The sequence below is a fragment of the Rhineura floridana genome, chromosome 4, assembly GCF_030035675.1.
Source record: "Rhineura floridana isolate rRhiFlo1 chromosome 4, rRhiFlo1.hap2, whole genome shotgun sequence".
Taxonomy (NCBI): domain Eukaryota; kingdom Metazoa; phylum Chordata; class Lepidosauria; order Squamata; family Rhineuridae; genus Rhineura; species Rhineura floridana.
In genome coordinates this window covers 40,546,346-40,568,129 of record NC_084483.1, presented here as the reverse complement: position 1 = coordinate 40,568,129, position 21,784 = coordinate 40,546,346, and the positions used below count along the sequence as shown (strand labels likewise).

The 21,784-nt window shown below is 40.0% G+C and overlaps 1 protein-coding gene across 1 annotated transcript in view; it reads right to left on the bottom strand.

The window, feature by feature from the left end:
• MYT1L (myelin transcription factor 1 like) overlaps positions 1 to 21,784 on the bottom strand; it is a 585,413-nt gene that overhangs the window by 386,765 nt on the left and 176,864 nt on the right. The window contains exon 3 of the mRNA XM_061622863.1: positions 10,804 to 10,907. The gene's annotated coding sequence lies outside the window, so the exon portion shown is untranslated. The remainder of the gene's footprint in view (positions 1 to 10,803; positions 10,908 to 21,784) is intronic.

Sequence of the window (21,784 nt, the reverse complement as noted above, 5' to 3'; positions counted from 1 at the left end):
ACAAAAAGCAGGTTAACTGATTAGAAATTCAGAATAATTTGGCATTTAAATATGAAATAAAAGGAAGTATTTATTTTTAAGTTTGGTTAACAAGCAAACTGTGCTCATCCTAGGATGGTATAACGGGATAAAACATCCAAAATGGTGAATTCCACATATTTGCTAGTCCACCTCTGACTCTAACTAGACCATGTGGTTGAACAAATACACACACAAAAGAAAGGTTCAGGCCAAATTTAAAATAGAAATATATACGTTATAAGATTGGCAAAGTAATTCCTCCCTCCTAGTGATGTTTTGGACCAATTAATATTCTACAATATGGAAACAGGCGGGAAGTTATGAAAAGCCAATCAGGGAATCACATGCCAATAAGAGCTTTCCATTCTTCATGGCTCAATTTGGTAACTGGCTACTAGCCATGATGGCTGTGCTCTGCCACCCTAGTCAGAGGCAGCATGCTTCTGAAAACCAGTTGCCGGAAGCCTCAGGAGGGGAGAGTGTTCTTGCACTCGGGTCCTGCTTGCGGGCTTCCCCCAGGCACCTGGTTGGCCACTGTGAGAACAGGATGCTGGACTAGATGGGCCACTGGCCTGATCCAGCAGGCTCTTCTTATGTTCTTATGTATTAGCCTCAAAATGGAGAAAACCTAAGGGCAGGCAAATAGACTGAATGATCATCAGGCTGCGTATTCAAATTCAGATTTCTATAAGCATTGCAATACTCTCAGAAAGATATTCATTCCTACTCACAAGAAGCATTATGATATGAATCTAAGTCTGGATTGGGGTCTATACGGGTAAAGCCAAACATGAAGTGCAGCTAAGTCAAGCATCAATTATTTTGAGCCTGTGGCTGGCACTTGCCAAGCCAGTCTATGTGCTTGTTATTGCACATCCAATTTAGCTTTGCTTTTCTCAAATTTCATGCATAAGCATGCATAAGCTTTCTACTATAATGCATATCATGATGCACAACTTTTTCTTTTTCCTTTTTCAGAGGAAGGGGGAACAAGAAGCCCACATGCACAGAAGTTGTTTGGACAAGCAAGGATGTGAGAGATACTCTTCAGGCTCTGTATAAATATCCATGAGCATGATAAAGTAGGAAACTGAACAAGTAAAGGATCAAGTTTCTATACACACTTAATATGGATGGAAACTTTAAGCAAATATTATACAATTAGGGAAAAAAATAAATAGCATTTGATTGAAAGAACCTGTGGTATGCATTTTTTAAGGAATTGCTATCGTTTAGCTATTGTAATGTTGTTATGAAAAGTAAACAGCTTAGAGTTTTTTATTATACTAAGCAGTATAAAAATTAAAAACAAACAAAGAATCCTTAAATATGTTGATCTGATCCAGAGGCCATTGTACACATGAAGGTTCTGGTTGTAGGATTTAGATATTATAGGAGATTTAGTGAGGTTCCAGGACAATCAAAAGTATCCTACAACCTCCTCGTGAATTTAAGTTCTCTGGTTCCTGAGTTTTGTGCATCATTTGAACTCAAATTGGTACAGCCAAGAAAACTGAATTGCAAAGTTTAACAAAAGCTTTATTGAGACACACATACTGCCTCACACTGACTTCACACAAGCATATAAAGAAGACACACAAATGAGGTTTCATACACTTCCATACTACTAGTAGTGGTGACTAGTAGAAGTGACCTGTCAGCCTGGATCCCAGCGGATCATGCAACACAGCAACCAAAACACATATTGCAACAGAGCAAAACATTAAAATAATTCCCCAAAATAATCTGCCATGGTCCAACTCAAGAGATTCACCCCCAGCTTATATCATCATCCCTTTTTATGCAGTTGTTTCTACTCCAAATCTAGACTTGTCAGTACCTGACTGGCTCCCCACACCTCCCCTTTTCCCTTAGTGATAACCTTTACTAGAACCTTTACCAGATGTCTGACACAAATACTGTCTATGAACCAAATGTCCCAAGAAGTACTCAGTTGTTTATTTGGGTCTTTCCCATTTCTGCATTTGGGTATCATTGTATAATCCTCACTTTCCTGTTCTGCTTGTTCAAAAAATAAAATGTTACCTAATCCAACAGTACACAAGATTCCCACTCCATTTCTCTTTTTCTTATTCTTGCTCTGGTCTTTGTGCAAGCTGCTCTGTTCCATTTGGAATGGTTTGACTTTTTAAAATTATTATTATAACAGTTTTATCCGTTTTTATAACTAGATTATATTGTTGTATCCTGCCCTGGAAACTTAAAGTTATGGGAAGACAAGAAATCTTATAAATAAATATAAATAATAAATATATTTCCTGTTATTGCACACATAGCTTCTTACTATGAACCCTGCCTTTCTATCTTTATGTCCTAAGCTTACAACCTCATGCTATATTGATAAAGAATTATCAGTATGGATTTCTCCTTCGTAGTACATACATTAAGAGTTCTCATCCAAGCATGGCTTTCCCCTCTTCAGGGACAGCTGTAATTTCAGGTACAGCTCATCATGAATATATCCACTTGCTCTTGCAAGCTATAGCAGCAGAAAGGAAGTATTTGCAGCATAGTCTCAGCAATTATTAAGAAAAGAGTTCCCTTATATCAGAACTTTCACTGAAAGAAGCTATCAGAAAGCAGATAATGTTTTTAAAGGAAAATCACTACCTATATAAACTTGACAACCAGGATCCAATGATGAACTCAAATAAGTAATCCTAATGGGATTTCTACATCATAACATATTCAAAGATATTGAAAGGCCATAGCTCAACAGGAGAACATATGTTTGCATATAGAAGGGCCCAGTTCAATCCCCAGTATCTTCAGCTACAGCCTGCCTAAAACCCTGGACCTGTCAGTGTAACAATATTGAATAGATGCACCAATGGTCTAAGTCTGTATTAAGGCAGTTTCATGTGTAACCTAATAAGGCAAAACATCAAACCAGTAGTACCAGGCTCTTGACTGTATCACATATATGCACATTTGATCAAATAATTCCATTGCTATATAATATGTCCAGACCTCACCTACCCACTACTAGGCAAAATATATTGGTAGAGTATATTGAAATTACCAGAGTATTTTACTATAAGTTTGAACCTTTAAATTTGGTACATGCTAACCCAAGACCAGAGCTTGGAAAAGTTACTTTTTTTGAACTACAACTCCCATCACCCCCAGCCAGCATGGCCACTGGATTGGGCTGATGGGAGTTGTAGTTCAAAAAAGTAACTTTTCCAAGCTCTGCCCAAGACAGCCTGATTACCAGAGATATATTGCCGCCCTGGGTTCCTATTGGGAGGAAGGGCAGGATATAAATCCAATAAATAAATAAATAAATAAATAATATAGGGCTTTTGTACATTTCTCTCTATCCTTCCAACCCCCCCCCCTCAAACTCAAAACATGCATCTCAAACGGTTAAGCTATTTCCAGGCTACTCGAAATACCTGAAGGCTTATTGGGGTATTTTATTGTTAGAAAAATCTGAATGTACACCTCTCTCTCAAAATGGGGATATGGCATATATTCCCCATGAGTTAAGCTACTTCCATATTTCCTATGAAGTTGAAATTTGGTAAAATATGAGAGAGAGAGAGAGAGAGAGAGAGAGGAGCTCAAGACTATTCAGTTTCTAGGACAATCAAAAATGAAACATTTTCCCACTTAGAACTTAATATTTGCCTTAATGTATAGGGAACACAAAGTTATATATTGGATAGAATGGTGGGATATGGCAGTTCTGATGTCCCTTAATACTTTTGAATCAGCCAGAGTACAAGCTTAGTTTGCTGTACATTATATGCACAGAGAAATTTGCCACCCTGGGCTCCTATTGGAAGGAAGGGCGGGATATAAATAAATAAATAAACCACTGCAGTAATAAAATATCTACTATTAAGAGGTAACGTAGGCAGATAGTAGTCTTGTTAGGTTTAATTTTTATTTTGAGAAGAAATTCAGATGGCTGTGTCCTACAAACGAATCATGGACAGAATGAAGCAGAAGTTTCAGTTCTGTAGGGGACAAATTTGGACACTCTGAGAGCAAGTCATGTAAATATTTCAACAGCAACTCATCTAAGCCAGAGGCATCTTCTTATGAGTCATCTAGTCTGTCCCTTGGAGTCATTGCAAGATTGATTTCTAAACCAATTGTTTGCTTCATTTGTGAATAGAACATATCTCCCATGGGACCACCTGACCTCTCCAACATTTTTGTTTCCACATACATCCCTCCCTGGTACAAGAAGCCATTAGAAAGCCAGAGATAAAGTCTGTGTGTCCATAGATACAGTCCAGAAACATCTATTATGAAATGTTTCTCTCTAAGACAATGTTACGAAGCAATGTGATATGCATGGTTTTCCTTCATTAATGTTACCATTTTATGTTCGAGTGTACAACCCTCATGATACTGGGTGAGGGAAGAGGTTTAGTATATCTCACATGGATATACACTTCCAAGTTTAATCAGGGACTGGATTATTATAATATTACAACAGCACAAGAATGGCCTGTTTAATCCTCAATCCTTTACACCATTGGAGCGGCTTTCGCCAACTCAGTACCATCCCAATGTTTTGGACTGCAACACCCATCAGTTCTAGCCAACACATGCTAACTGGGGCTGACTGATGTGCTGGCTGGGACTGAAGGGGGTTGTAGTCCACAACATCTGGAGGGCACTGGGCTGGTGTAGGTTGTAATAGAAACACCACATGGTATTCAGTTTGATAGAATCATTATGACATGGAAAATCAAGAGTTTTAACTAAATACATTTAAATCACCATCCATTGTGAAATAGTGACATCTATCTTCTGCTTTCTATTGGGGTAAACCTACTGCCAAACTGGAATATTCCTTCAAGGAATATTCCATCAAACTCAGAAATGGTCTTATTGTGTATTTCAGTTATGTATGTTTATATTTGTTGCAATTGGTTTTATACCTTGGCAATTCAATGGTATATACATTAAAACAAAAACAAAAACAAACACGAGGCCTGCAATCACCCAAACAGCCCTATAAAGTGTCTCTCCTCCTGCCCACACAGCACAGTTACCTTTATTTTACCATAGTCCCCATCTTCCAGGTTCCTGAACGCATAGGATTGGGATTGGAGGCTCTGGAGTTAATGGGAAATTCTATATATTCATACATATATAATCCTAGATACAGTATTAAGAAGGTACATGTTTTATAATCATAAAAAATTGAGCACTGAATTGCAGGCCTGTTGGGGCCCTGAAGATTCAGGCTCATAGAGAACCCTGAATCTTAGCATTTAATTCAGACCTGTAAGCAAAAACCTGTTGCAAAAACCTGTTGCAAACGGCAGCGGTCACAGGAACCTTCTGTTTCTTTGCCAAGACCTGGCCAGTGCTTGATTGACAGATAATTGATTACCCTATTGTTTGGAGCAAGGAGCATTTAAATTGTGAGAGAAGCTGTGATTGATGTAATAAGTAGGAATTGACAATCTTTGATTCTTGGGTAAAGCTATAATGCCACCTAGGGGAAAAGTCTGTAATAATTATTAAGGGTTTAATGAAGAGAAATAGTGAGATTTTATAATGATTTTACAACTTTATAAGTGTGTTTTCATTAAGAAAAAGGTGGTGTTTTCATTAAGAAAGAGGGGGTGGCTTTTTAGTTTAGAGAAAAGGCGGGTCAGAGGAGACATGATAGAAGTGTATAAAATTATGCATGGCATTGAGAAAGTGGATAGAGAAAAGTTCTTCTCCCTCTCTCATAATACTAGAACTTGTGGACATTCAAAGAAGCTGAATGTTGGAAGATTCAGGACAGACAAAAGGAAGTACTTCTTTACTCAGCGCATAGTTAAACTATGGAATTTGCTCCCACAAGATGCAGTAATGGCCACCAGCTTGGACGGCTTTAAAAGAAGATTAGACAAATTCATGGAGGACAGGGCTATCAATGGCTACTAGCCGTGATGGCTGTGCTGTGCCACCCTAGTCAGAGGCAGCATGCTTCTGAAAACCAGTTGCCGGAAGCCTCAGGAGGGGAGAGTGTTCTTGCACTTGGGTCCTGCTTGCGGGCTTCCCCCAGGCACCTGGTTGGCCACTGTGAGAACAGGATGCTGGACTAGATGGGCCACTGGCCTGATCCAGCAGGCTCTTCTTATGTTCTTATATCCCTGAGGCTGAAAGATACTAGTTAACCAGAGTTACCCAGTTTTTCCTTAGTCTGTGTGGCTTCAAAATGAAGCTCAAGTTTTTAAATAATCCCCTCTCTTGAAGCTATTTATTTCATAAGTAAGGGGATGGGATTTCTGAGAAAGTATAAGGACATAAGAACCCCTATGGCAAAGGAATAGAACTGGGGGTGCTCATACATTCCCAAACACCCTGAGCTGAAGCAAACTTAACTCAGGGAACTTGTCCAAATATTTCCAGGCGTACCTGGGTCAGCCTGACTGATCAGGAACAATGGCATATGGAATGTACCAAGTATGCTTGAAAGCATATTCACAATAGTAACTGTTCCAACTAGTCCCAAAATTCATTAGTCTTTTAAGACAGTAGGACAATGGAGACATTAATGATATGGACAGAATCTTGGAATCACCACTGGAGTTTCCTAATGCTTTCTGATTGGTTTGGAACGATTGTAGAGAGGAGGAACTGTGATGTTGGGTGGGCAGGAACTCATGAGATTGGTGAAATCATTGTCACATGCTGTAACTGTACTCTATATAAGAGCTTTCACACAGTGCCTCAATGCAGTCTCTCCTGGATGTTTCTGGGGGGCTGACCCTTCGTGTGCATATGCATATGCTTGTAAAGAATAAAGGCCTACCTTTTTGCTTCAAGCCTGTGTCCTGAAATATTTTTTTAAGGACCCCCAGCAAAAGATCCAACGGAGAAAGAATTCTCCTACAGAGTAAATTAACCATATATGGCCTGCCCTCTTTTTATTCCACTAATGGTCTACATTAGTTCATGATCTAAATTATCATCTTGAAATTTTTCATTCAAGAAAACTAGGATAAACAGAAGAAATTTGAAACCAGTAATTGCCTCTTCCAATCAAATCCTTGCCAAGTGGATTAGGGACGGGGGAGAAATTTGATTCAGTTCACATTCAAAGTTGAATTTACCAAATGTGCACTTTCCGAAACAATATGAGAACCAAAATGCAACCATCCTTTAAAATTCAAACATATCCAAATTTGCAATGTAGTTCTTCAAACAATGTATACAAAATGCATATATTAGGGGAAAGTGTGCATAGAAGTGAATACATTTGTGAAAATATCATGCAAAAATGCATTATGTTAAGATAAATTAATTGCAAAAATGTGTGTGTTAGTCAAAACTGCATACAAAATGTGTTTATTGGGAGAAATTCAAACTAAAATGCTGAAGAATTTTCATGAGAGTTTTTTTAAAAAAAATCACAAATCGCTACAAAAATGTGGAGAACTAAATTTAAGATTTGAAAAATGAGAAACTAAGAAAACCAAAATGGACAAATCCTTCCATCCCTAATCAAGATATATAACTAGTTTCATGGTTGTAAAATGTTTGTTTCATTGTTCTGCACCTTCTTCCTCACTAAATAATGGGTAAAAATATTCACTAACATTCGTCAACACCATGCATGGCCCAGACTCCAGTCTGCACAAGTAAAAATACACACAGCACAGATAGATGTTAATAGATGTCTTCAATTCCAGTAAGAGAGGGTACAAATGAACTTGAACACACAAAATGTTGTACTAGAACAGCAAGAAGAGAAAGAAAAAAGAGAAATTAAATGAGATAGCAGTACTGGCCTACACAGCCTAGAATCCATTGAAACTAGCAGAACCTACTTCCAAGCAAGTGAGCTGAGAATCTGGATGATAGAAGCATAGACAGAAGTCTTTTTCCATTACTGGATTCATTTTTCCAAAAAAATAATGTTTACAACTGTTTGTTTTTCTCTTATTGGCAAGGGTTTATAGCACAACATACAACAGCTAAACTGTTTTATTTTTAGCTACTACAAAAAATGGCAAATATTATTTGGAAAACAGATTAAAGTATAGCTAATATTTCAGAATTAAAATAAATTCTTGTGTTTTAAAATGCTCAAGTGTGTTTTGTCAAATATCTGAAAAGGTTTGGATTCTGAAAAAATTATTGCAATTGAAAACTGAACAAATTCTGATTTGGTCTACTAAATCTACTTGTCTTTGTTGTCTAGTAGATTCTAAGAACTAAATAGTGGGAAAGCAATCAGAAAAAAATCTTCCGAAGAAAGCTTTTAAAGCACACACAAATACATTAAGAACTAGCTAGCTGAAATAGTTTTCCATTTCTCTTCATTTTTATGTTACAGCCTGATTGGAGCAGCAAGAGATCTCAACAAATTCATCATCTGTTTACCTCATGATAGAATACAAAAAGGTTTTCATAACTCTCTGTGCACTGTTACTAACACACACACACACACAGACCACATGTAATAATGAAAGACCTTTTACAGAACCTTGTTAGTTTCTAAAGGAACAGCTGATAGTATCAGTTCCCTTCATTTTATAGAACTAAGAAAACAATTTCTTATCAGTACAGACAAATATATCTGTTAGAAGTCAACAGCAGGGATCATTCAGTTTGTAACTTAAAGGTTAATTCAGTTGTCAGTGTTAGTAAAATACACAAGAAGGGGGTGAAAGTATATAGCAACCAGGAAATGCGGCATAATCATGCTCTGATTGGCTGTGTAGTACTGAGGGGGTTTTCCTCTGTATGTTTGGTTGTGTGGATCAACTTTAAAAGTTGCTCAACACAAAAAGTCCCTCTACCAATTTGACTGCAATTTGGCAGGTTTTGTACACAGGGCCAACTCTCTCATGTCTGCAATTTTGTGACCGATTGCCTGCAAAACATTCCTTTTTTAACCACCCCCAAACTGCAAATGCTGACTTTATGTGAAAACCACTGCAGCTATCCTTCTGAAATCTGGCATAAGGGATGATCTTGCTTGAAAACTTCAAAAAAGGTTATAGCTACTTTTTGATTTTCCAGTAGTGACCAGGCAGAGGACAGGAAACAAAATGGACCCTAAAACTGTAATGGCTATCCTTACAGAAAAACCACTGAAGCTATCCTTCTAAAATTTGACAATATTCCTGCCCTCAGAATGGAGGCCTGTAATTTATTTATTATTTTATTTATTTCATTAAGCTTATAGACCGCCCCATAGCCGAAGCTCTCTGGGCGGTTCACAAGACAAGAAATAGCAAAGTACAAGACATGTATCAATATAAAACATATAAAAAAGTTAAAAATTATTAAAAATTAAAACAATGTCAGCGTATACTAAACATAATTAATTAAAAAGCCTGGGTGAAAAGAAAAGTTTTAACCTGGCGCTGAAAAGATATTACATTTCTGTACATTTCATTCAATTGTAAAAAATATGTTTAAAAAAGTTATACACTTTTAAAATTTTCCACTAGTGAAATAAAGAAACTCTGTGGACTTGGAGAGGCGCCAAACTGATTCGGGCAACCTCTTAAGTAGTTTGGACCAGGGCAGGCTGTTTTCTGAAGCACAGAAATGGGGTCCAAACTAAAACTTGTGATTAGTGTACATCCCTAGTGAAGATACACATTCAGAGCTTGAAGTATTTGAGTGGGAAGCCCACCTATGCAGAATTGCCTGTGCCCCAAGGTATATGGAATCCAGTGGTGGAGGTGAGAAGTAGGTTAGGACCCCTTAGTTAGGACCTTGATCCTATTTATTTTAATGAGATTTTTTAAAGAAAACATTTTCTGGATTGCATGCAAAATGTGAAAGCACATTGATAAAATATAAAGAACAGCAATGCCATACTATTTGCTTTTATGAATTTACTCCAAGTCTTTATGATTTAAAACATTTGCATTTTCTACACAGGCGCTATATCCTCTCATTAATGCATACAGGAATAATTAAGATGCATAGAAATCCAATTGTACTCCTGTGGTCATGGAGGGGCTTTTGATCTAGCAGAGGCATCTGCTAATGAAAGAGGAGGGGAGGTAATTTTTGCTTATTTTCAGGGGTGAAAATCTTTCTATGAACCATAAATCAAGTATCATGTAGTCTATCACACCGTATTTGTGTGTTCTCCCAAAACATAAAGTTCTGTGAATGGTTTATGATAAATATAAAAAATACAGAATAAAACTTAAAATCATAAAGCCAAAAGCAACATAAATACAAGCCAAAGACCTCACCACAGGCCCAAAGTTAAAACACATATTTAAGGATAGGACCAAACTACACAAGTTATTTAAAAGGCCTGGGAGCACTATAAATATATACCATAAACACAAGCTACTAAGTTCATTTGTATGTTACCCTCACGCATATCTATGTTTAGATTGTTGGGTGATTTGTTCTTTTGACAACTCATGACAATTTCACAGATTTGTGAAATTTGTGTATAGTTTGATATTTCCCTCAAGGAGGGGGTAATATAAAATTTCACTATTGCTGACTATACAGAGAAATTTTCCAAGATGATTTGTTTTCTTCTTCTCACATTTTAAAATAAATCCATAAATCTGCATATATGTTTGGACAATGAGATCAATTGCAAATCTCAGGAAATGCTGAGAGCAGTGCATGGATTTTTATAGCATGGATTGTCCTTCCAAAGGCATATGCAGCACAGCTTCAACTGCATCTTAGAAGCTTTAGAACACCAAGCAGATTATATCACTGTGGTTGCCAAGAGCAAAAATAGGAAAAGTACATCAGAAAATGAATTCATGTCAATAATCTCAATGATATTTGGGTCAATTGTACCTGAAATTGTTTAGCAGAATAATTGTTCTTTGGTCCAGACTCTGCTCTCCAAGCCTATCAAATCCACAGGGTTGGATTCACCAATTTTCGTCCAAATTCATTTTCTAAAAGACAAAAATAAATTTCAATAAATTCCTCTGTACAGAATAAAAAACAGAATAAAAACAATTCGTTTGTTTGATACTAAATTAGTAAACAACCAAACACATTGGGTTGGATCCAAAGAATCACAAGTGGTATGAAAATAGCTGGTAGCATTCATGTAAATGCTTGCACTAGCAAAAGAATTTGTGCACAGCTGTGAGGGTAGCTTCTGTAGAGGTGCTCCTGCTCTCTGTTCTGCAAGTGGAAGACTATATTTGGATGTCTTTACATGAGTTATGTCCTAGCAGGCAGTCTAAAATAGCCCTTCCATAAACACCTTCTTATTCGATACATGGAAAAGTCACATTCATAGATGTAATGTCAGCAACAACATACTGGGATAGATTTATATATTGGTTCCATCATTCAAGCTTTTCCTGGCACTTACGTTTGAATAGGCTGATGTTCTGGCATTACAGTCCTACGATTTCAATAAACGTTTCTGCCAAATAAGCATACACGGAATGGCAACCTAAGGCTATTTTTCTGCATTTTACATAAAAACTACCTGTAATAAATGTAAAATTTAAATATTGATATCACAAATTATGATGCAACTGATGTTCCCTGCCTGTAGTGGGACATCATTTTATGCTCACACTGGAGAGGAATATGGAAGAGAAATGGGGTTCCTTGTGCACCATCCACAGCAGCATGTTTCAGCAGGCAACTTACACCTGACACACCTGCCTCACAAAGCCTTATCAATGTCAAGTCACTGGCGCTGTGTGGAATGTGGGTTAAGAAAGAACCAAAACTTTCCAGATTACCTTTTGTATTTATAAAGAGGTGCAGCCACAAATAGCATTATGGTACAGAAATGGTGGATTCCACCTTTTAAATGAAGACAAAAGCATTTTACTGAACACATCTGAACCATCTAGCAGTTGTCTATGCGTAGGAAAACACATTGCTGTTTAGATTGGTTGACTATTATTAACTTTTACTTGTTTGTTTCATGCATGCACTAAGCACAGCTTGAAGAAATGCTGGATTTAAAATCAAGTCTGGCAAAAGGATGATCCTAGTTAGGATTTTACCTTCAAAGTAAGTGAAATCACACAAATATATCAGTGCCTGAATCTACTGTTGTCGGAACATCTTTGACAGCAACATGCAACTCTATTCTGAGGATACAAAAATGAAGTACATTCTATAATAGCATTTTTCATACTTACTGGAAGCTCATTATAAACATAGCTAATTCTAAAAGTAAGGAAACCTTACTTGTTGCAACAGCAGCAGTCTAACCTTCCTACCTTCAAGAAACCATATTGGTGCACCTTCACATGGAACCTTTGTATGATGTAAGATTAATGTGGAAAGTAAAAGGACCTGGCTTCATTCATTATAGAAACACCCCAACGTTTTCCTGTAGCTGACCTTTCCAGGAGAAGGCCAGCAAGCTGTCTTTCAGAGGAAGCTTTTTAGCCATTTCTTCTTTACTGAGGGATTCCCTGTAAGCTTCTGAGGAATCCCAAGTTTCCTCTGACGGTTTGAAAAATTATTGTCCTATAGGAAATGCCCAGTATAAATTTTACTTTTTATTTAATACACTTTGGTATTAGTTTGATACTATTACAGTATCAAATCATTAATGTTGTAATTTTTTTTTAAGGCAGGCTACAATGAAATTCTGCTGAAGATTGCAGAGCAAACGGTAATACAGTATTAACAATCCCAAGCATCTGTGACAAGAGCTTGGGAACCATTGTTAAAACTGGAACAGGTGATTCATTTTAAGGTTTTGTTTCTAGTATAGAGCTCCAAATTCAAAGACACTAATTAAAACATAGTATACACCACAATAAGAGAAGAGTGTAAATGGGGCTGCAATGGAAAATGAAGGGACCCTTAGGGGCTCACCAGGATGATTATGATCAGCTGAATTCAGCGATATTGCATAAATCTTCTAAAAGACACTGTACTAGGCTTCTTATATATTACTTCTGAAAGGAAATCATCTAAGAGTGTAAGAATTGGGACTGTTTCCCTGTTTAACCTAAGACTATCACAAGATTGTAAAAATACTAAGCATATAAGAACAAAGTAACAAGTATGATTTAATAGATTTCTAAGACAATTAAACAGATAAATATTCAAGCAGACATGGGCACATATGTACAGTTTCTATTTTCATAAATTCAAAGAAGCTATTATTGGAAAGCTTGGTGGTAAAATGGTTGTTTTACCAAATCTTCAATTTTCACCTTGCATTTGTATAAATTGCTCAGGAGGTATGGTTTCTGAAAGCAAACCAGCAGACTGAAATAGGTTAAAGACTGTCAGTCTACAGGATTAATAACAAGGCTTATTAATTGTTGCATGTTAGTTTAACAGGAACCAGGTTGTCTCAGAAGCTTTTAGGCAAGTGCTGACCCCTCACTTTTCCCAAGCAAAGCTCTCACTGACCTCAGCTATACCAGAATTGGTTCACTATTGGTGCCTTTAATTGGCATACTGAAAACAACAGTTCTTCACACGGCTTCAGTTATATATGAACTTATATATGTGACACAGTAAATGTGCTATGGAAACTTGGATGCCATTCTTTTCTGTAAGCTTGTTTACACAATAAACACATGTTTATCATGGAAAACATCTGATTAAGCATTAAGTTTACACTGTGAATTAATTTCCTTTACTGTGGGTTCCTCTGCTTCAGCACCAAGGCTAGCGACTGTAACCACAGCAGTGCAAAGCAACCCCCCATGACATGCATTATTCATCACCACTGACAACTCCAGCAGAAAGCAGACGACTCAACTTTGACTTCTGCAGCAAAATTTAACATATGACTTTTCTGTCCCTTGCTCTCACTCAGGCATAAACATGAACTATGTGTTTTTAGAAAACTTCCTTCCTTTAAATTAGGACAAAATATTTGCCTATTTCTGCAGCAGAAAAGTTTCTGAGCAGAATATTGTCACAGATTCAACTAGCTGGAATGCAATTACAAATGAAGCACACCATCCCTCATTCTAAGATGCATATTCCTTGATTTTCATATCAAAGGAACTATTGTTAACCCCTAATATATATCCAGGGAAGTAAGAATGTTATCCATCTGGATAGGAAACTATCCTGAATATAAAATACTATATGGTATGCATATTACCAATGTATTTTCTAATACAACAATATATTTGTTCCAAAAGCCTGAACAAAATAGCTTCTTTCCCACACTGATGTGTGAAGATAAAATACTTAACTGGTTTCTCAAAAAGGTCAAAGTGGGATACAAAAAGTAAGTAAAACATTACATATAACTGGCAACGTCTGGATCAGGAGTGAAGTACAGCACCCAATTGCCTTGAGTGAACTATCATGACAATCCTTTCCTTCATTCTACAAAAGCTCAAAACCAATAATTTAATTTCTCCTTTCTTCATTCTTCTCTCAAAGGGACGTGCCAACAACAAAAAGGAAGCTAAATACCATGCCTTAATGCATGTCCTACCCAGCCTAGATTTCTATCAGGATGAGTTCATAAACTATGGCTACCTGAGGAGATAAGGTTATAAGGGAATGGGTTGTTTTCTTTGTGTGCACACATATACATAATGTGAGCAAGACTTGGAAGTGGTGACTGATGTAAGCATACTGAGAAAAAAGTGTGAGTAGAAGACATGAACAAAAGGAGATTTTTAAAAATTAATTTTCTAAATATCAAATTTAACAAAGAAGAAAAAAGAAAAACTATTTTAAAAAGGGAAAAAAACAATGACAAAAATCACTGTCAGCTCACATTAAGAATGCAAATAACCATCAGTATTTCCATCGAAACTTAAGATATAAGTCAATACAAGTTCTGCAGATGTCCAAAATACTTTTACAGAATTTTTTTTGAATATAGCATTTATTGACATTTATAGAAAAAGTGTTCAGATGTAGCAAAGACAGTGAGGTCCTCGGACAGTTGGTGTTGATACTTCCAGGCTCAAAGAATAAGTCTGTTGCCGACTGTAAGAACGCAAAAAATCCATTTTTGTTGTCCTGCCATGAATTCCCATACTACAGGACTATAATTTAAATGTACATGAACATCTGCAAACATAAAAGATTTTGCCAGTACAAAATTGATATGGACAAAGGTTCAGACCAAAAAGTCCCGCTCCGCTTGCCCGCAAACAGCCTGGACAGACGGGGTGTAGTTGTGGCTAGAGGGCTGCCATTTTAGAGGGCAGTGGTCACACGTCATACATAATGTGTGCAAGCAACGTGCTGCATGGAAAGGCGGAACGCCAGGGGCCTATTTAAGTCCGCGCCGCCCCTTCTATCCTCCTCTTGGTATGCGACGCAAAGAATGGATGGAGCGGTGGAAGCCATTTTGTGGTGGCCGCGTGAAAGGCCATTTTGTGGGCCTCGTAGTGGCATCCATGGGGCCCAGCTGGCCCAGTTTTCAACTCCCCCAGCAGTTAGGGGGAGGGTGATAGGGCTACCATGTGGGTGGTGCTATTTGCAAGCTACTCAGAGCTGCAGCGGCGAACAGCAGGCCTCGTTAGCAAGGTCGGGTTTTTTTCAGCTACCACCCCATAGTTGGGGGAGGGTGGCAGGTGCTGCACACAAGCGGCACCATGTTAAGGCAGCCTAGTCAGTGTTCTCACGTGGAACATACATATAAAAAATAAATAAATAAATTTATAATAAATAAATAAATAGTAATAGTAATAATAAATAAAATAGAATAGAATACAAATCAAAACTAAGGGGGTGGGGCAGGTGAGTTAGGCCCCTCTTTGGGATCACACAGGGAGCCAAGTTCAATCTTTAGGATGCTGCCCAAAAAAGGGAAAGGGGGCAAAAGGGAAGGGGAAGGCCTGTGGGCCACCACCCAAACACCCCCCCGATGGCTGGTCCTTCGGACGAAGAAGAGGCACCACCATGGGGAGCTATTTTAATGTGCCTGGAGGCGCTAGAGAAACGGGAGATGAGCTCTTCTGGACAGGGTTCTAGGCACCCCCCCGACTGCCATGGAGCCAACAGCCAGACCTGGGACTTCTGCAGAGGTGGCAGCCGGATCTGTACGTGCTAAGGCTAGGGCACGGGGCAGCAGTAGAGGTGGTCAGCAGAAAAGTGCTAACCAAAATGTTGTTGCCCTAATTTTAGCTTGGCTAGATGCCCTGGAAACCAGTCCTGGCTCGGCCCAGCTTGCGACCTGGGGGGCAGAGGCTCCCTCAGCCCCGCCAACAGCAGCTGGAACAGAACGGGCAGAGGATGCACCCAAGGCCAGCTTGACACCATCGTCAGCTGAGGAGGGTAAGGTGGCTGGTGTGACAGGGCTGCTGATGGGAGCAGGTGAGTTGGCAAGACCTGCTCAGGCAAGTGGGTGGCTAGGTTGGGGGTGGTCTCCATGGGAGCCATAGACCCCAGGGCAAGGGGGGCTGCTCTCAACTCCTTCCAGAGCAGAAGCAAGTAATATATCATACACAGAGCTTGGAAAAGTTACTTTTTTGAACTACAGCTCCCATCAGCCCCAGCCAGCATGGCCACTGGATTGGGCTGATGGGAGTTGTAGTTCAAAAAAGTAACTTTTCCAAGCTCTGATCATACACCAGGCAGGGCAAGGTAGTGCCACCAGGAGGTCTCCAGCCTCTGCTTCAGGTGGCTTGCAACCAAGTCTGGCAACATATGGGAGGGGGACAGGTTACTGCACTGGTGGCATCTCCTAGGGAACGGATCCGCCTGTAGCACCGGCTGCTAAACAGCCGGCCACAGCTGCAGTCCAGGAGGCAGCGAAGGATCCGTTCAGGTCAATTGCTGCAGGTGCCATTCCTTTCAGGGAAATGTCTGTCACCCTGTTCCAGGCGGTGGCCCTCATTTTGTTTTTTGGAGCATTTCAGATAGGAGAGGTGGTAGCAGGGTCCAAGCTAGACCCTTCTCAGCACGCCCTCCTGCTGTCAGATGTCAGCATGGAGGAGGGTTGTGCCTACATTAAATTGAGGAGGTCCAAGTCTGATCAGAGGTGCAGGGGTCGGATCGTGATTTTATCCCCTTCCTCAGTACTGAACCTCTGCCCTGTACAGGCTTTAAAAGTTTTTCTGGGGGCTAGGGGATCAGGAATAGGATATTTGTTTGTTCATGAAGGGGGATATTCTCCCACGAAGTATCAGTTCTGGGCATTCATGAAATGGGCCTTGCAGGGTCTAGAAAAGGTTCCCTCGGGGTTTGGGACCCACTCTTTTAGGATTGGAGCTGCTTCTACAGCAGCAGGGCTCGGGTTTTCTCAGACAAGGTTGTAGCGGTTGGACAGTGGACATCTGGGGCTTATAAGAGCTATATTTGCCCTTTTTGGTGGGCTGGGAAATCTGGAAGCCTAACAGGTTGTAATTTGTTTTGGCAGGTTGCTGGACAGGGACAGAGGGGACGCGCATCCTAATCTGTGGCCACAGCATGGTTTTCTGGGTGGGCCATAGGGCCGTGAAGTCACGCGTGGGTTCACAGCTGGGCCTCAGTCAGTGGGCTACAGTGCAGTGGCCTGGCTGGCAAAGGATGCGCTGGGATGGACTCCTACCTGCATTTTCCCAACAAGGTTTAGTGCGGGTAGTTCCACATGTTATGGTCATTCACCTGGGGGGGGAATGACCTTGGTTTACTTAAGGGCAGGGCCCTTAGCGTACAGGCATGTGAGGAGATGCAGTTTATAAGGCAACGTTGACCTTTGGTACGTCTGCTTTGGTCAGACATTCTCCCATGCAGGGTTTGGCATGGTGTGAGGGACCCAAAGGGGATAGAATAGGCACGAAGGAAGGTCAACCAGCAGATTCGGTTGGCTCTTCTTGAGCACTGGGGGTTGGCTATTCCTCATCCCCACATACAGCATTCTAGGGTTGAACTTTATAGGGCTGACTGTTTTATTTTATGTACACCGCCCAGAGAGCCCTTGGGCTTAGGGCGGTATATAAATTAAATAAATAGGGTTGAACTTTATAGGGCTGATGGCATTCACCTGATGGATGCAGGGAACATCTTCTTGGGAGACCTGCAGAGGTGTTTGTGAGAGGTGCTTCTCGGTAGTGGGGTAAAGGGGGACTAAATAGAGATTTGTCCCCCTTTTGTGCCGGTAAGGTGCAGGAAGGGAAGTAGGTAAGGACAGCTAGGTGGCCCCCTTAGGCCCCCTTGGAGGGGATTGGCAGTTCCAGAGGCCTGTCTGTCAGGGCTTTATGGCCCGAGGGCAGGATATGGGCTGCTTTGGGGGCCACCTTACCTCATCCACCCGGAGTTGTACTGCCCTGGGGGTGGTGCCGTGGGAAGCCCCCCCTGCTCACTTACAGGGTGTGGCCGGGCAAGGGGTAAGCAAAAGGGGCTTGCCCTTGCCCCAGCAGGGGCTGGTTGCCCTAGAGCTGAATGGCAAGCTGCTTGCTTATAGACAGTTCCCACACCTCTGCAGGTCGCTTTAAGGGGTTTTGTTATAGTTTTAATAAAATGGCCCTTTGTTCAACCCAAACTGCTGTGTCTGTGTCTCATTTCGCCCTTTGGCCACAAGAATATATCATTGGACATGCCCACACCATATGCCTCAATACACGGAAAGAGTTGATTGAATGGAGATATCTGTATGAATGTGCATAAATAAGTGAAACAGAATAAAGCAGATATTGTTTTCTGCACTTTAACCATGCTATTTTCTGAGAATTTCATTTGAGTGCCACCTCTGAATGAGGCCATGGGGTAGCAACAAAAAAAAAATTGTCTCTGTAGTAGCCCCCATTTATGGAATGTTCTCTCTAAGGAGGCCAACCTAGCACAAATCCTGCTGTTGTTTTGGCATCAGGCAAATACATTTTTGTTTTGAAGGCATCTAGAAAGCACCATATGACTGTATTTTAAAATCTGTTTTTAATATGTTTATGTCATTTTATTGTATTTTTTCCTTAGTTGTAAATCATTTTTGGAACTTTTTAGTAGAAAACGACATATAAATTAAAAAAAAAAACACTAACCTTAACCAACCTAACCAAATGTACATCATCTCAGCACCCCTTGCTGGATCGCCACCTTATAATGTTGAGTGGGCTTGTGTATTCCAATGAACCCTATGAGCAATGCCGTCGGGAGTCATGTACTCCCAGCAGGGTCACCCATTGCAGTAAGGTCAAGGGAGAGGAACCAGACAAAGAACAATCCAAGAATGTCCTCAACGGCAGAACAGGCGAAGGATAACAATGTGTATGTTACAACTGCTGTGAAGGCAGATGAAAGCTGCAGCAGATAAAAGATTTCCAATCATTGTGGTATCCATGCCATTGGATCAAACCCTTTTTCTGTCAAGATTGTGTGTTGATCATTGTGTGCCAATCTCCCAACATAAAACAAATTCACGCATAGGTGTCTTCCAACCCAACCAAACCAAACCAAAAGTCCCATGGCGATTGGTGAATAGCTATGGGGGCAGGACGGTGAAATCTGGAAGCCCCTAGTCATGGATCGGCATATGGGCAGTAGATACAGACAGTCGTCCTAGCTCAAGGACTGAAGCAGTTGAGTAGTTTGGCAGCTATATCCACAACTGAGCAGTCCTATTCAGGATCCACTCTGCTCACCTAGTATAGGGAAGGGGCTGGAAAAGTTGCCCTAAACGTAATCTGCCTCATCTCTCTCCCTGACTGGACTACCACATCCAGTGGGGTCATCAATTAGTGGTTGCAAAAGACAATTGAACTTTGGAAGATGGAATATACAGACATTGCTGGACAATACAGATAGTGAACGTCCTGAACGCAGGACTGCCATCATCGTAAGGGAGTTGAGACGTTTTAATATTGACATAGCAGCACTCCAAGAAACTCAAACAGCAGAAGGAGGACAACTGAAGGAAGAAAAAGGAGGTTATACCTTCTTCTGGAAAGGGCTGCCTGAACAAGAACGACAAATACATGGAGTAGGCTTTGCTATTAAAAATCTTGTGAAGCTCATGTCAGAAGTTCCTATTGACATTAATAAACGACTCTCAACTCTCTGGTTAAAACTTGCCAAAAACCAGCAGGCAACTATTCTAAGTGCTTATGCACCAACATTAGATGCTGATGAAGACATCAAGGAAAAAATTTAAAACCAGCTGGACACCATCTTTATCAGAGATACCTAAGGAGGATAAAATTATCCTCTTGGGTGATTTCAATGCAAGAGTTGGGCATGATTTCAATTTATGGCCAGAAATCATTGGGAAAGAAGGAGTTGGCAATAGCAACCTGAATGGAATTCTACTTTTGACTAAATGTGCAGAGGATAATCCTGTTATTACAAGCACACTCTTTCATCAGAAAAATAAATTTAAAACATCATGGAAGCACCCGCGGTCAAAACACTGGCATCTCCTGGATTATGAAATTGTCCGTGCCAGAGGTTATCGTGATGTACTCCTCACTAGGGTCATGACGAGTGCTGATGACTGCTGGACAGATCACCGATTAATTTGATCCACTATGGCCATTAATATTGTTCGTCAATGTAGGCTCCAAGGAAGAAAACCAAGGCGTAAAATGAACATCCATGACCTTCAAGATCCTATTAAGCAAGCCTGCTTTCAAACAACTCTCAAGAAACATCTACCGACAGAACTCCCTGAAAATGTTGAGGAACACTGGATTAAACCGAAGACTTCCATTATTGCAGCATGTGAACAAACTATTGGATACCAAACTAAGAAACATCAGGATTGGTTTGATGAGAATGATACTGAGATTGACCATATCATCAACAGGAAAACCTTCCAGATATGGCAGAAAGACATTAACTGTGCTGCTAAGAAAAAAATCTATGCCAGCACTTTGCAGATGCTCATGATGCACGGGGCTTTTATAATACCACAAAGGCCATATATGGACCAACAAATTATGGTACAAATCTCTTACGTTCAATGGATGGTACCAAACTTCTTAAGGATAAAGGGTCTATTGCACAGCGCTGGAAAGAGCATTACCACGACCTCCTTAACCGTAACTATTGTGGCTGGTGAGATCTTCTCACAAATTCCACAACAACAAACTAGAGACAAGCTTGCAGTATCCCCTAATTTGGATGAAATCAGTACAGCCATCAATCAAATGAAGAACAACAAAGCTAGTGGACCTGATGGGATTCCCACTGAAGACCTTAAAGAAGGTGGGCCTGAACTTACACAACAACTTCATAAGCTCATCTGGAAGAGGGAGGAGATCCCGGAAGACTGTAGGGACGCCGTAATTATTGATCTGACTAAGGCTTTTGATACTTTGAATTAAACTGCTCTCTGGACCATCCTTCTGAAAACTGGATGCCCTGATAAATTTGTGAACACTTTGCGACTCCTTCATGACAACATGACAGTGACAATTTTGGATAACAATGGCTTTCAGAGTGATCCATTCAGAGTTGGATCAGGCATAAAACATGGATGTGTCATTGCTCCTACCTTATTTGCTATCTTCATTGCTATGATTCTACACCTTATTGAGGGGAAACTTCCTACTGGTGTGGAAATCATATATCGAACAGATGGAAAGCTTTTTAATCTCAGTAGGCTGAAAGCAAAAAGTAAGGTAATGTCAACCTCTGTCATAGAACTTCAATATGCTGATGATAATGTAGTCTCCGCACGGTCAGAGAAAGATTTTTAAACTAACCTAAATGTCTTCGCAAAAGCATATGGAAAACTTGGGCTGTCACTTACTAATAAAAAAACCAAAGTGCTTCATCAACAGGTGCAAACTAGTCCCTCTGTAGCACCATCAATCCAGCTTAATGGTGTGACGCTGGAGAATGGTGATCACTTCCCTATATTGGCAGCCATCTCTCTTTAAAAGCTGACATTGATGTTGAAATTCAACATCGTCTGAACTCTGCGAGTGCCACATTC